The sequence below is a fragment of the Pimephales promelas genome, chromosome 6 (assembly GCF_988280905.1).
Source record: "Pimephales promelas chromosome 6, fPimPro1.hap1.1, whole genome shotgun sequence".
Lineage (NCBI taxonomy): Eukaryota > Metazoa > Chordata > Actinopteri > Cypriniformes > Leuciscidae > Pimephales > Pimephales promelas.
The window spans coordinates 30,348,778-30,363,660 of record NC_142774.1 but is presented as its reverse complement, the minus strand read 5'-3'; the positions used below and the strand labels follow the sequence as shown (position 1 = coordinate 30,363,660).

At 39.9% G+C, this 14,883-nt stretch overlaps 1 long non-coding RNA gene across 1 annotated transcript; it reads left to right on the top strand.

The window, feature by feature from the left end:
• Positions 1–4,623: 4,623 nt before the first annotated feature.
• On the top strand, positions 4,624–5,063 carry LOC148978745 (uncharacterized). Its single transcript, XR_016169031.1, has 2 exons — positions 4,624–4,826; positions 4,936–5,063. It is a non-coding gene; the product is annotated as an uncharacterized LOC148978745 (long non-coding RNA).
• The last annotated feature ends 9,820 nt before the right edge of the window (positions 5,064–14,883 follow it).

Genomic DNA, 14,883 nt, shown 5'->3' with positions numbered 1-14,883 from the left:
TTTTTTCGGGTCGAAATTTTGAGTTTCGATATCTCAGCTCTGGAAGGGTCTAGAGCCTCCATTTTTGCGCTCAGGTCAAAGTCTCGCGGCCCTCTATCATAATCCAGAGTTTTGAGAAGATTGGAGAAACTTGATTTTTCGCCCGAAAACGGAAAAAAACGTAAGGGGTAACACTGTCGTTTTTTTTTCGGGTCGAAATTTTGAGTTTCGATATCTCAGCTCTGGAAGGGTCTAGAGCCTTCATTTTTGCGCTCAGGTCAAAGTCTCGCGGCCCTCTATCATAATCCAGAATTTTGAGAAGATTGTAGAAACTTGATTTTTCGCCCGAAAACTGAAAAAAACGTAAGGGGTAACACTGTCGTTTTTTTTCGGGTCGAAATTTTGAGTTTCGATATCTCAGCTCTGGAAGGGTCTAGAGCCTCCATTTTTGCGCTCAGGTCAAAGTCTCGCGGCCCTCTATCATAATCCAGAGTTTTGAGAAGATTGGAGAAACTTGATTTTTCGCCCGAAAACTGAAAAAAACGTAAGGGGTAACACTGTCGTTTTTTTTTCGGGTCGAAATTTTGAGTTTCGATATCTCAGCTCTGGAAGGGTCTAGAGCCTCCATTTTTGCGCTCAGGTCAAAGTCTCGCGGCCCTCTATCATAATCCAGAGTTTTGAGAAGATTGGAGAAACTTGATTTTTCGCCCGAAAACTGAAAAAAACGTAAGGGGTAACACTGTCGTTTTTTTTTCGGGTCGAAATTTTGAGTTTCGATATCTCAGCTCTGGAAGGGTCTAGAGCCTCCATTTTTGCGCTCAGGTCAAAGTCTCGCGGCCCTCTATCATAATCCAGAGTTTTGAGAAGATTGGAGAAACTTGATTTTTCGCCCGAAAACTGAAAAAAACGTAAGGGGTAACACTGTCGTTTTTATTTCGGGTCGAAATTTTGAGTTTCGATATCTCAGCTCTGGAAGGGTCTAGAGCCTCCATTTTTGCGCTCAGGTCAAAGTCTCGCGGCCCTCTATCATAATCCAGAGTTTTGAGAAGATTGGAGAAACTTGATTTTTCGCCCGAAAACTGAAAAAAACGTAAGGGGTAACACTGTCGTTTTTTTTTCGGGTCGAAATTTTGAGTTTTGATATCTCAGCTCTGGAAGGGTCTAGAGCCTCCATTTTTGCGCTCAGGTCAAAGTCTCGCGGCCCTCTATCATAATCCAGAGTTTTGAGAAGATTGGAGAAACTTGATTTTTCGCCCGAAAACTGAAAAAAACGTAAGGGGTAACACTGTCGGTTTTTTTTTCGGGTCGAAATTTTGAGTTTCGATATCTCAGCTCTGGAAGGGTCTAGAGCCTCCATTTTTGCGCTCAGGTCAAAGTCTCGCGGCCCTCTATCATAATCCAGAGTTTTGAGAAGATTGGAGAAACTTGATTTTTCGCCCGAAAACTGAAAAAAACGTAAGGGGTAACACTGTCGTTTTTTTTTCGGGTCGAAATTTTGAGTTTCGATATCTCAGCTCTGGAAGGGTCTAGAGCCTCCATTTTTGCGCTCAGGTCAAAGTCTCGCGGCCCTCTATCATAATCCAGAGTTTTGAGAAGATTGGAGAAACTTGATTTTTCGCCCGAAAACTGAAAAAAACGTAAGGGGTAACACTGTCGTTTTTTTTTCGGGTCGAAATTTTGAGTTTCGATATCTCAGCTCTGGAAGGGTCTAGAGCCTCCATTTTTGCGCTCAGGTCAAAGTCTCGCGGCCCTCTATCATAATCCAGAGTTTTGAGAAGATTGGAGAAACTTGATTTTTCGCCCGAAAACTGAAAAAAACGTAAGGGGTAACACTGTCGTTTTTTTTTTCGGGTCGAAATTTTGAGTTTCGATATCTCAGCTCTGGAAGGGTCTAGAGCCTCCATTTTTGCGCTCAGGTCAAAGTCTCGCGGCCCTCTATCATAATCCAGAGTTTTGAGAAGATTGGAGAAACTTGATTTTTCGCCCGAAAACTGAAAAAAACGTAAGGGGTAACACTGTCGTTTTTTTTTTCGGGTCGAAATTTTGAGTTTCGATATCTCAGCTCTGGAAGGGTCTAGAGCCTCCATTTTTGCGCTCAGGTCAAAGTCTCGCGGCCCTCTATCATAATCCAGAGTTTTGAGAAGATTGGAGAAACTTGATTTTTCGCCCGAAAACTGAAAAAAACGTAAGGGGTAACACTGTCGTTTTTTTTTTCGGGTCGAAATTTTGAGTTTCGATATCTCAGCTCTGGAAGGGTCTAGAGCCTCCATTTTTGCGCTCAGGTCAAAGTCTCGCGGCCCTCTATCATAATCCAGAGTTTTGAGAAGATTGGAGAAACTTGATTTTTCGCCCGAAAACTGAAAAAAACGTAAGGGGTAACACTGTCGTTTTTTTTTTCGGGTCGAAATTTTGAGTTTCGATATCTCAGCTCTGGAAGGGTCTAGAGCCTCCATTTTTGCGCTCAGGTCAAAGTCTCGCGGCCCTCTATCATAATCCAGAGTTTTGAGAAGATTGGAGAAACTTGATTTTTCGCCCGAAAACTGAAAAAAACGTAAGGGGTAACACTGTCGTTTTTTTTTCGGGTCGAAATTTTGAGTTTCGATATCTCAGCTCTGGAAGGGTCTAGAGCCTCCATTTTTGCGCTCAGGTCAAAGTCTCGCGGCCCTCTATCATAATCCAGAGTTTTGAGAAGATTGGAGAAACTTGATTTTTCGCCCGAAAACTGAAAAAAAACGTAAGGGGTAACACTGTCGTTTTTTTTTCGGGTCGAAATTTTGAGTTTCGATATCTCAGCTCTGGAAGGGTCTAGAGCCTCCATTTTTGCGCTCAGGTCAAAGTCTCGCGGCCCTCTATCATAATCCAGAGTTTTGAGAAGATTGGAGAAACTTGATTTTTCGCCCGAAAACTGAAAAAAACGTAAGGGGTAACACTGTCGTTTTTTTTTTGGGTCGAAATTTTGAGTTTCGATATCTCAGCTCTGGAAGGGTCTAGAGCCTCCATTTTTGCGCTCAGGTCAAAGTCTCGCGGCCCTCTATCATAATCCAGAGTTTTGAGAAGATTGGAGAAACTTGATTTTTCGCCCGAAAACTGAAAAAAAACGTAAGGGGTAACACTGTCGTTTTTTTTTTCGGGTCGAAATTTTGAGTTTCGATATCTCAGCTCTGGAAGGGTCTAGAGCCTCCATTTTTGCACTCAGGTTTAAGTCTCATGGCCCTCTATTAGAATCCAGAGTTTTGAGAAGATTGGAGAAACTTTATTTTTCGCCCGAAAATAAAACGAAAGGGGTACCCAGAGTGCTCCCTCCCACAGGTGGAGAAATTTTTGAATTAACAAATAAGAAAAAAATGGACTTTTCCTCTTTTATTATAGAACACAAACTACTTAGACAAGGCGCTATTGCCTTACACATCTCTCTCCATGACGGTGAGAGACACATTTATACATTAGGCAGTAAATGAACCAAGAACATCTGATCTAACATTAACACACATAACTATCACAAAAACTTAAAGATCTTACTGCAATAACACAACTCTCAATAAAAAAATACCCATAAAATTACACATAACCTGCAGCAGTCTTGTCTGTCTTCTCATTAGCAACAGTATTTTTGTCTACTTATATTCTATACTTGAGTTTACATTTTTTTAAATGAATTTGACTAATAAAAAGTGTGGATTGGTGCTTTATCCTGCCTTTTTAAAATAGTTGAATGAATGATCGCGAGATGCGATCGTAGATCAGAACGCCCGCAGCATAGAGGAGAATGAGTCAACTCTGAAAATTAATTAAGCATTTTGGTCATGTTAAAGGGTGTATTGGATGGGCTTTTATTCCGGGTTTGGTTTTATTTGTTGGAAAAATAAATATAGAAATATAATTTGACACAAGAGGGCAGTAAAGCCCTATTTATGGTTGTGAGTTTACATCTACACGTTTTCCAAAGTGGACCAACGTGATTATTTCACGTCTTGTCGTGATACGGGTTGGGCACTGAAGTTACAGGAGTTTCTTCTCATTGCTAAGCAATGGAGCTAGGTCGAGTATTTAAAAGGTTATGGTTAACACGGTTAACGTGGTTTAACATCGATGTAATACGTTGTTTTTAGCGTACCTTTTGCTTAAACGAGGAGCTGGGGGGACGCCGGAAAAATAGACATTTTACTCATTAGCCTGCTTCATTAAAAACGTGACATTTAGACATTTCCTTCGGCGTGGATCCATGCAAATGAATCATTTTCACCTTGAAAATAATAAAAGTTTTGTTGTTTTTTTTTGTGTTTTTTTTTGTTTTTTGCATTTTAAATAATAGAACATTTCTCAGTGATCGTAAATAAAACAAAATTCCATTTTCTCGGTTTAATGAAAACCAATAGGTCGTTATGGCAGAGGCGAATAACGCAAACGACTAAATAAATAGTCTAGAAATAAATTGTCAAAATATCGACGTAATTCGAATCAATAAGGTTTGATGTTGTTTTAGAGCTATGAATTATCTTCAACTTGCATATTGGTCATTTAACTCCCCTGTGATGTCTCTTGGTGTATTTAGTATCAGTACTCTCAACTGAAACTTTTGTTATGTCTACTATACTATTATTATTATTTCACCAATTTCATGTTTTTATTTGGACTAAGGGTAAATATAAAAATATATTATTTTAGTGTTTATGTGTGACGTTACATCCTGTAAATCTTATTCTACTTGAAAAAGAATATGAGATATATTATTGTACATTTATATTTACTTTTTCCATAGGCAATCATAAATGCCCTGTCTGTCTCCTGGCTGGGATATCTCCTCACAGGAGGCTGAGCAGGTCTTCCTTTCTGGATTATCATTGCAGGTCAGAGTAGATTATTCATTATTTTTGCACAATGCCCCATGCACCCTTTTGTTACTGATAATTCTGTTACAGTAACACAACTGTGACTGTTCTCTGATAACTATTTCAGTGAAGTGGAAGATTTTAACTGACAAATTGACAAACAATTGAGGAAAGAAAGGAGACCATTCAATTGTTGGCTGTTACTTTTACATTTACACATTTGGACTCTGGAATTAGATGTCAGTAACATGAATATTCAGTTTGACGTTCTCTCTCTCTACAACTCCAACATTTCATAACTGTTTAGTGGTAGATCTGAAATATATATTTGAACATGTTAAACTCATTTGTATCTCTCTCTCTGTCTCTCTCTCTCTCAGAGTTGAAGCAATTCCTGCAGCAACTTGTGGAAAACGGGGGATCTTTTTGGTGCTTTTATAATTTATCTATTTATCTAACATAAATAATTTTGTTCTTTCGTATAATATAAATAAATACATATGTATATATAAATAAATTCATGCTTGAATCATTCTCGAGTTTTGCCTTCTGATATTCTGGCCATATCATTTAGTGACTGCATGTGCTGATTCCATCGTTATTTTATCTGATAATGAGCAAATTAGTTAAACTTGAGTAGGTTAATCAATATACAGCATAATTCAAGAAACTAGGGCTCACACCACTTTTCAGTTGAATAAGATTGATATACATTATTAATTTGTTTTGTATAAATTTACATTTTTGTAAATGTCTCTGATGCATTTTGAATAAAAAAACACATTTTATAAAAATACTCCTGAGATTAAATGTCTTTCGAACTATGTACGTACAAACTAAAACAAGGGTCCTGTAACCGGGGTCCTAAAGCTGCAGCCTCCGATTGTGCAGGGATTTGCTCTGAACAACTGACATTGCTTATTTTAACAAAAAGTTATCACACTTGCATAAATGGGTCATTTTTTAACCATATGTGTAAACTTGATGTATTAACACAAAATATTACATTAAAAAAATCATTTGTGACCAAGATATTTTGAACTATGATGATATTTTGATATGTTAAACTCATAAAACCTGTACAGAAGAGGAAGCGAGAGATTAACTGTTTTTTTATGTATTAGAATATTGTGCAAAAGTTCATTTATTTCGGTAATTCAACATAGCTATATGCCGTAATCATCAAATTTATAACACATAAAGGCATGAAATATCTCACTTTGCTTATAATGACTAATGAGTAGATTATATATTAGTATATGATTTAAGGTTTACATAAATTCCATTCTGCCATTTCAAAGTAATTTGCTATAACAGGCATTAACAGGTGAATTCTTAATTTGTGAAAATGCAATATTTCTATAACCACATAGAAAGAAATGTTTAAAAAATTTTTTTCTTAATTATTTTTAAGAAGGGATAACTATAAGTGCAGTTTGGATCCCATATAATTAAGAAAGAGATAAAAACTCATTTTAGTTTAAGTATAGATGCTCCCTTATATGTTTATTATAGCAAAACCATGATTATTGATTACCATTTGTAACAGAAATACAAGAGAAATACAAAAATATCGTTTTAAGGTACATTGTTTACTTGTCATTAACTTACAAAACCAGTGAGCAATGCAAACGTATTGTCTAATACAGCTGTTAAGGGAGTGCTTGTGATTTAGACGATTCCAAGCCTGCCAAAGCGTCACAATTTAACTGCACCAATAATCTGTAGTGCCACATCTCTACACAAATAACCTCATCTTTATTATAAATCAATAACTACTATGATAACAACCATAAACATATTCCGACAGGAAGCAGCGGCATTTTGAGCATGTGTACACGTCACCAATCACATCAAATTGAGTCACGTGCCGTCTTTGGACATGGGCGAGGCTTCCGACGTCACACATGGATGGGCGTGGCTTCTGACGTCACACGTGGATGGGCGTGGCTTCTGACGTCACACTTGGATGTGGGCCGGGTTGGATATCCACCGCAGGATGCAGTGAGCTGTAGTTGGTCCACTTTGGAAAACGTGTAGATGTCACGGTTTAGTTTAAACTCACAACCATAAATAGGGCTTTACTGCCCTCTTGTGTCAAATTATATTTCTATATTTATTTTTCCAACAAATAAAACCAAACCCGGAATAAAAGCCCATCCAATACACCCTTTAACATGACCAAAATGCTTAATTAATTTTCAGAGTTGACTCATTCTCCTCTATGCTGCGGGCGTTCTGATCTACGATCGCATCTCGCGATCATTCATTCAACTATTTTAAAAAGGCAGGATAAAGCACCAATCCACACTTTTTATTAGTCAAATTCATTTAAAAAAATGTAAACTCAAGTATAGAATATAAGTAGACAAAAATACTGTTGCTAATGAGAAGACAGACAAGACTGCTGCAGGTTATGTGTAATTTTATGGGTATTTTTTTATTGAGAGTTGTGTTATTGCAGTAAGATCTTTAAGTTTTTGTGATAGTTATGTGTGTTAATGTTAGATCAGATGTTCTTGGTTCATTTACTGCCTAATGTATAAATGTGTCTCTCACCGTCATGGAGAGAGATGTGTAAGGCAATAGCGCCTTGTCTAAGTAGTTTGTGTTCTATAATAAAAGAGGAAAAGTCCATTTTTTTCTTATTTGTTAATTCAAAAATTTCTCCACCTGTGGGAGGGAGCACTCTGGGTACCCCTTTCGTTTTTTTTTTTCGGGCGAAAAATAAAGTTTCTCCAATCTTCTCAAAACTCTGGATTCTAATAGAGGGCCATGAGACTTAAACCTGAGTGCAAAAATGGAGGCTCTAGACCCTTCCAGAGCTGAGATATCGAAACTCAAAATTTCGACCCGAAAAAAAAAACGACAGTGTTACCCCTTACGTTTTTTTCAGTTTTCGGGCGAAAAATCAAGTTTCTCCAATCTTCTCAAAACTCTGGATTATGATAGAGGGCCGCGAGACTTTGACCTGAGCGCAAAAATGACAGTGTTACCCCTTACGTTTTTTTCAGTTTTCGGGCGAAAAATCAAGTTTCTCCAATCTTCTCAAAACTCTGGATTATGATAGAGGGCCGCGAGACTTTGACCTGAGCGCAAAAATGGAGGCTCTAGACCCTTCCAGAGCTGAGATATCGAAACTCAAAATTTCGACCCGAAAAAAAAACGACAGTGTTACCCCTTACGTTTTTTTCAGTTTTCGGGCGAAAAATCAAGTTTCTCCAATCTTCTCAAAACTCTGGATTATGATAGAGGGCCGCGAGACTTTGACCTGAGCGCAAAAATGGAGGCTCTAGACCCTTCCAGAGCTGAGATATCGAAACTCAAAATTTCGACCCGAAAAAAAAAACGACAGTGTTACCCCTTACGTTTTTTTCAGTTTTCGGGCGAAAAATCAAGTTTCTCCAATCTTCTCAAAACTCTGGATTATGATAGAGGGCCGCGAGACTTTGACCTGAGCGCAAAAATGGAGGCTCTAGACCCTTCCAGAGCTGAGATATCGAAACTCAAAATTTCGACCCGAAAAAAAAAACGACAGTGTTACCCCTTACGTTTTTTTCAGTTTTCAGGCGAAAAATCAAGTTTCTCCAATCTTCTTAAAACTCTGGATTATGATAGAGGGCCGCGAGACTTTGACCTGAGCGCAAAAATGGAGGCTCTAGACCCTTCCAGAGCTGAGATATCGAAACTCAAAATTTCGACCCGAAAAAAAACCGACAGTGTTACCCCTTACGTTTTTTTCAGTTTTCGGGCGAAAAATCAAGTTTCTCCAATCTTCTCAAAACTCTGGATTATGATTGAGGGCCGCGAGACTTTGACCTGAGCGCAAAAATGGAGGCTCTAGACCCTTCCAGAGCTGAGATATCGAAACTCAAAATTTTGACCCGAAAAAAAAACGACAGTGTTACCCCTTACGTTTTTTTCAGTTTTCGGGCGAAAAATCAAGTTTCTCCAATCTCCTCAAAACTCTGGATTATGATAGAGGGCCGCAAGACTTTGACCTGAGCGCAAAAATGGAGGCTCTAGACCCTTCCAGAGCCGAGATATCGAAACTCAAAATTTCGACCCGAAAAAAAAAACGACAGTGTTACCCCTTACGTTTTTTTCAGTTTTCGGGCGAAAAATCAAGTTTCTCCAATCTTCTCAAAACTCTGGATTATGATAGAGGGCCGCGAGACTTTGACCTGAGCGCAAAAATGGAGGCTCTAGACCCTTCCAGAGCTGAGATATCGAAACTCAAAATTTCGACCCGAAAAAAAAACGACAGTGTTACCCCTTACGTTTTTTTCAGTTTTCGGGCGAAAAATCAAGTTTCTCCAATCTTCTCAAAACTCTGGATTATGATAGAGGGCCGCGAGACTTTGACCTGAGCGCAAAAATGGAGGCTCTAGACCCTTCCAGAGCTGAGATATCAAAACTCAAAAATTTCGACCCGAAAAAAAAACGACAGTGTTACCCCTTACGTTTTTTTCAGTTTTCGGGCGAAAAATCAAGTTTCTCCAATCTTCTCAAAACTCTGGATTATGATAGAGGGCCGCGAGACTTTGACCTGAGCGCAAAAATGGAGGCTCTAGACCCTTCCAGAGCTGAGATATCGAAACTCAAAATTTCGACCCGAAAAAAAAAACGACAGTGTTACCCCTTACGTTTTTTTCAGTTTTCGGGCGAAAAATCAAGTTTCTCCAATCTTCTCAAAACTCTGGATTATGATAGAGGGCCGCGAGACTTTGACCTGAGCGCAAAAATGGAGGCTCTAGACCCTTCCAGAGCTGAGATATCAAAACTCAAAATTTCGACCCGAAAAAAAAACGACAGTGTTACCCCTTACGTTTTTTTCAGTTTTCGGGCGAAAAATCAAGTTTCTCCAATCTTCTCAAAACTCTGGATTATGATAGAGGGCCGCGAGACTTTGACCTGAGCGCAAAAATGGAGGCTCTAGACCCTTCCAGAGCTGAGATATCGAAACTCAAAATTTCGACCCGAAAAAAAAAACGACAGTGTTACCCCTTACATTTTTTTCAGTTTTCGGGCGAAAAATCAAGTTTCTCCAATCTTCTCAAAACTCTGGATTATGATAGAGGGCCGCGAGACTTTGACCTGAGCGCAAAAATGGAGGCTCTAGACCCTTCCAGAGCTGAGATATCGAAACTCAAAATTTCGACCCGAAAAAAAAACGACAGTGTTACCCCTTACGTTTTTTTCAGTTTTCGGGCGAAAAATCAAGTTTCTCCAATCTTCTCAAAACTCTGGATTATGATAGAGGGCCGCGAGACTTTGACCTGAGCGCAAAAATGGAGGCTCTAGACCCTTCCAGAGCTGAGATATCGAAACTCAAAATTTCGACCCGAAAAAAAAACGACAGTGTTACCCCTTACGTTTTTTTCAGTTTTCGGGCGAAAAATCAAGTTTCTCCAATCTTCTCAAAACTCTGGATTATGATAGAGGGCCGCGAGACTTTGACCTGAGCGCAAAAATGGAGGCTCTAGACCCTTCCAGAGCTGAGATATCGAAACTCAAAATTTCGACCCGAAAAAAAAAACGACAGTGTTACCCCTTACGTTTTTTTCAGTTTTCGGGCGAAAAATCAAGTTTCTCCAATCTTCTCAAAACTCTGGATTATGATAGAGGGCCGCGAGACTTTGACCTGAGCGCAAAAATGGAGGCTCTAGACCCTTCCAGAGCTGAGATATCGAAACTCAAAATTTCGACCCGAAAAAAAAAACGACAGTGTTACCCCTTACGTTTTTTTCAGTTTTCGGGCGTAAAATCAAGTTTCTCCAATCTTCTCAAAACTCTGGATTATGATAGAGGGCCGCGAGACTTTGACCTGAGCGCAAAAATGGAGGCTCTAGACCCTTCCAGAGCTGAGATATCGAAACTCAAAATTTTGACCCGAAAAAAAAAACGACAGTGTTACCCCTTACGTTTTTTTCAGTTTTCGGGCGAAAAATCAAGTTTCTCCAATCTTCTCAAAACTCTGGATTATGATAGAGGGCCGCGAGACTTTGACCTGAGCACAAAAATGGAGGCTCTAGACCCTTCCAGAGCTGAGATATCGAAACTCAAAATTTCGACCCGAAAAAAAAACGACAGTTTTACTCCTTACGTTTTTTTCAGTTTTCGGGCGAAAAATCAAGTTTCTCCAATCTTCTCAAAACTCTGGATTATGATAGAGGGCCGCGAGACTTTGACCTGAGCGCAAAAATGGAGGCTCTAGACCCTTCCAGAGCTGAGATATCGAAACTCAAAATTTCGACCCGAAAAAAAAACGACAGTGTTACCCCTTACGTTTTTTTCAGTTTTCGGGCGAAAAATCAAGTTTCTCCAATCTTCTCAAAACTCTGGATTATGATAGAGGGCCGCGAGACTTTGACCTGAGCGCAAAAATGGAGGCTCTAGACCCTTCCAGAGCTGAGATATCGAAACTCAAAATTTCGACCGAAAAAAAAAACGACAGTGTTACCCCTTACGTTTTTTTCAGTTTTCGGGCGAAAAATCAAGTTTCTCCAATCTTCTCAAAACTCTGGATTATGATAGAGGGCCGCGAGACTTTGACCTGAGCGTAAAAATGGAGGCTCTAGACCCTTCCAGAGCTGAGATATCGAAACTCAAAATTTCGACCCGAAAAAAAAAACGACAGTGTTACCCCTTACGTTTTTTTCAGTTTTCGGGCGAAAAATCAAGTTTCTCCAATCTTCTCAAAACTCTGGATTATGATAGAGGGCCGCGAGACTTTGACCTGAGCGCAAAAATGGAGGCTCTAGACCCTTCCAGAGCTGAGATATCGAAACTCAAAATTTCGACCCGAAAAAAAAAACGACAGTGTTACCCCTTACGTTTTTTTCAGTTTTCGGGCGAAAAATCAAGTTTCTCCAATCTTCTCAAAACTCTGGATTATGATAGAGGGCCGCGAGACTTTGACCTGAGTGCAAAAATGGAGGCTCTAGACCCTTCCAGAGCTGAGATATCGAAACTCAAAATTTCGACCCGAAAAAAATCCGACAGTGTTACCCCTTACGTTTTTTTCAGTTTTCGGGCGAAAAATCAAGTTTCTCCAATCTTCTCAAAACTCTGGATTATGATAGAGGGCCGCGAGACTTTGACCTGAGCGCAAAAATGGAGGCTCTAGACCCTTCCAGAGCTGAGATATCGAAACTCAAAATTTCGACCCGAAAAAAAAAACGACAGTGTTACCCCTTACGTTTTTTTCAGTTTTCGGGCGAAAAATCAAGTTTCTCCAATCTTCTCAAAACTCTGGATTATGATAGAGGGCCGCGAGACTTTGACCTGAGCACAAAAATGGAGGCTCTAGACCCTTCCAGAGCTGAGATATCGAAACTCAAAATTTCGACCCGAAAAAAAAACGACAGTGTTACCCCTTACGTTTTTTTCAGTTTTCGGGCGAAAAATCAAGTTTCTCCAATCTTCTCAAAACTCTGGATTATGATAGAGGGCCGCGAGACTTTGACCTGAGCGCAAAAATGGAGGCTCTAGACCCTTCCAGAGCTGAGATATCGAAACTCAAAATTTCGACCCGAAAAAAATCGACAGTGTTACCCCTTACGTTTTTTTCAGTTTTTGGGCAAAAAATCAAGTTTCTCCAATCTTCTCAAAACTCTGGATTATGATAGAGGGCCGCGAGACTTTGACCTGAGCGCAAAAATGGAGGCTCTAGACCCTTCCAGAGCTGAGATATCGAAACTCAAAATTTCGACCCGAAAAAAAAACGACAGTGTTACCCCTTACGTTTTTTTCAGTTTTCGAGCGAAAAATCAAGTTTCTCCAATCTTCTCAAAACTCTGGATTATGATAGAGGGCCGCGAGACTTTGACCTGAGCGCAAAAATGGAGGCTCTAGACCCTTCCAGAGCTGAGATATCGAAACTCAAAATTTCGACCCGAAAAAAAAACGACAGTGTTACCCCTTACGTTTTTTCAGTTTTCGGGCGAAAAATCAAGTTTCTCCAATCTTCTCAAAACTCTGGATTATGATAGAGGGCCGCGAGACTTAAACCTGAGCGCAAAAATGGAGGCTCTAGACCCTTCCAGAGCTGAGATATCGAAACTCAAAATTTCGACCCGAAAAAAAAACCGACAGTGGTACCCCTTTGGTTTTTTTTTTTAGGCGAAAAATGAAGTTTCTCCAATCCTCTCAAAACTCAGGATTCTGATAGAGGGCCATGAGACTTAAACCTGAGTGCAAAAATGGAGGCTCTAGAACCTTCCAGAGCTGAGATATCAAAACTCAAAATTTCGACCCGAAAAAAAAAACGACAGTGGTACCCCTTTCGTTTTTTTTTTTGGGCGAAAAATAAAGTTTCTCCAATCTTCTCAAAACTCTGGATTCTAATAGAGGGCCATGAGACTTAAACCTGAGTGCAAAAATGGAGGCTCTAGACCCTTCCAGAGCTGAGATATCGAAACTCAAAATTTCGACCCGAAAAAAAAAACGACAGTGGTACCCCTTTCGTTTTTTTTTTCAGGCGAAAAATGAAGTTTCTCCAATCCTCTCAAAACTCTGGATTCTGATAGAGGGCCATGAGACTTAAACCTGAGTGCAAAAATGGAGGCTCTAGACCCTTCCAGAGCTGAGATATTGAAACTCAAAATTTCGACCCGAAAAAAAAAACGACAGTGTTACCCCTTACGTTTTTTTCAGTTTTCGGGCGAAAAATCAAGTTTCTCCAATCTTCTCAAAACTCTGGATTATGATAGAGGGCCGCGAGACTTTGACCTGAGCACAAAAATGGAGGCTCTAGACCCTTCCAGAGCTGAGATATCGAAACTCAAAATTTCGACCCGAAAAAAAAACGACAGTGTTACCCCTTACGTTTTTTTCAGTTTTCGGGCGAAAAATCAAGTTTCTCCAATCTTCTCAAAACTCTGGATTATGATAGAGGGCCGCGAGACTTTGACCTGAGCGCAAAAATGGAGGCTCTAGACCCTTCCAGAGCTGAGATATCGAAACTCAAAATTTCGACCCGAAAAAAAAAACGACAGTGTTACCCCTTACGTTTTTTTCAGTTTTCGGGCGAAAAATCAAGTTTCTCCAATCTTCTCAAAACTCTGGATTATGATAGAGGGCCGCGAGACTTTGACCTGAGCGCAAAAATGGAGGCTCTAGACCCTTCCAGAGCTGAGATATCGAAACTCAAAATTTCGACCCGAAAAAAAAACGACAGTGTTACCCCTTACGTTTTTTTCAGTTTTCGAGCGAAAAATCAAGTTTCTCCAATCTTCTCAAAACTCTGGATTATGATAGAGGGCCGCGAGACTTTGACCTGAGCGCAAAAATGGAGGCTCTAGACCCTTCCAGAGCTGAGATATCGAAACTCAAAATTTCGACCCGAAAAAAAAAACGACAGTGTTACCCCTTACGTTTTTTTCAGTTTTCGGGCGAAAAATCAAGTTTCTCCAATCTTCTCAAAACTCTGGATTATGATAGAGGGCCGCGAGACTTTGACCTGAGCGCAAAAATGGAGGCTCTAGACCCTTCCAGAGCTGAGATATCGAAACTCAAAATTTCGACCCGAAAAAAAAACGACAGTGTTACCCCTTACGTTTTTTTCAGTTTTCGGGCGAAAAATCAAGTTTCTCCAATCTTCTCAAAACTCTGGATTATGATAGAGGGCCGCGAGACTTTGACCTGAGCGCAAAAATGGAGGCTCTAGACCCTTCCAGAGCCGAGATATCGAAACTCAAAATTTCGACCCGAAAAAAAAACGACAGTGTTACCCCTTACGTTTTTTTCAGTTTTCAGGCGAAAAATCAAGTTTCTCCAATCTTCTTAAAACTCTGGATTATGATAGAGGGCCGCGAGACTTTGACCTGAGCGCAAAAATGGAGGCTCTAGACCCTTCCAGAGCTGAGATATCGAAACTCAAAATTTCGACCCGAAAAAAAACCGACAGTGTTACCCCTTACGTTTTTTTCAGTTTTCGGGCGAAAAATCAAGTTTCTCCAATCTTCTCAAAACTCTGGATTATGATTGAGGGCCGCGAGACTTTGACCTGAGCGCAAAAATGGAGGCTCTAGACCCTTCCAGAGCTGAGATATCGAAACTCAAAATTTCGACC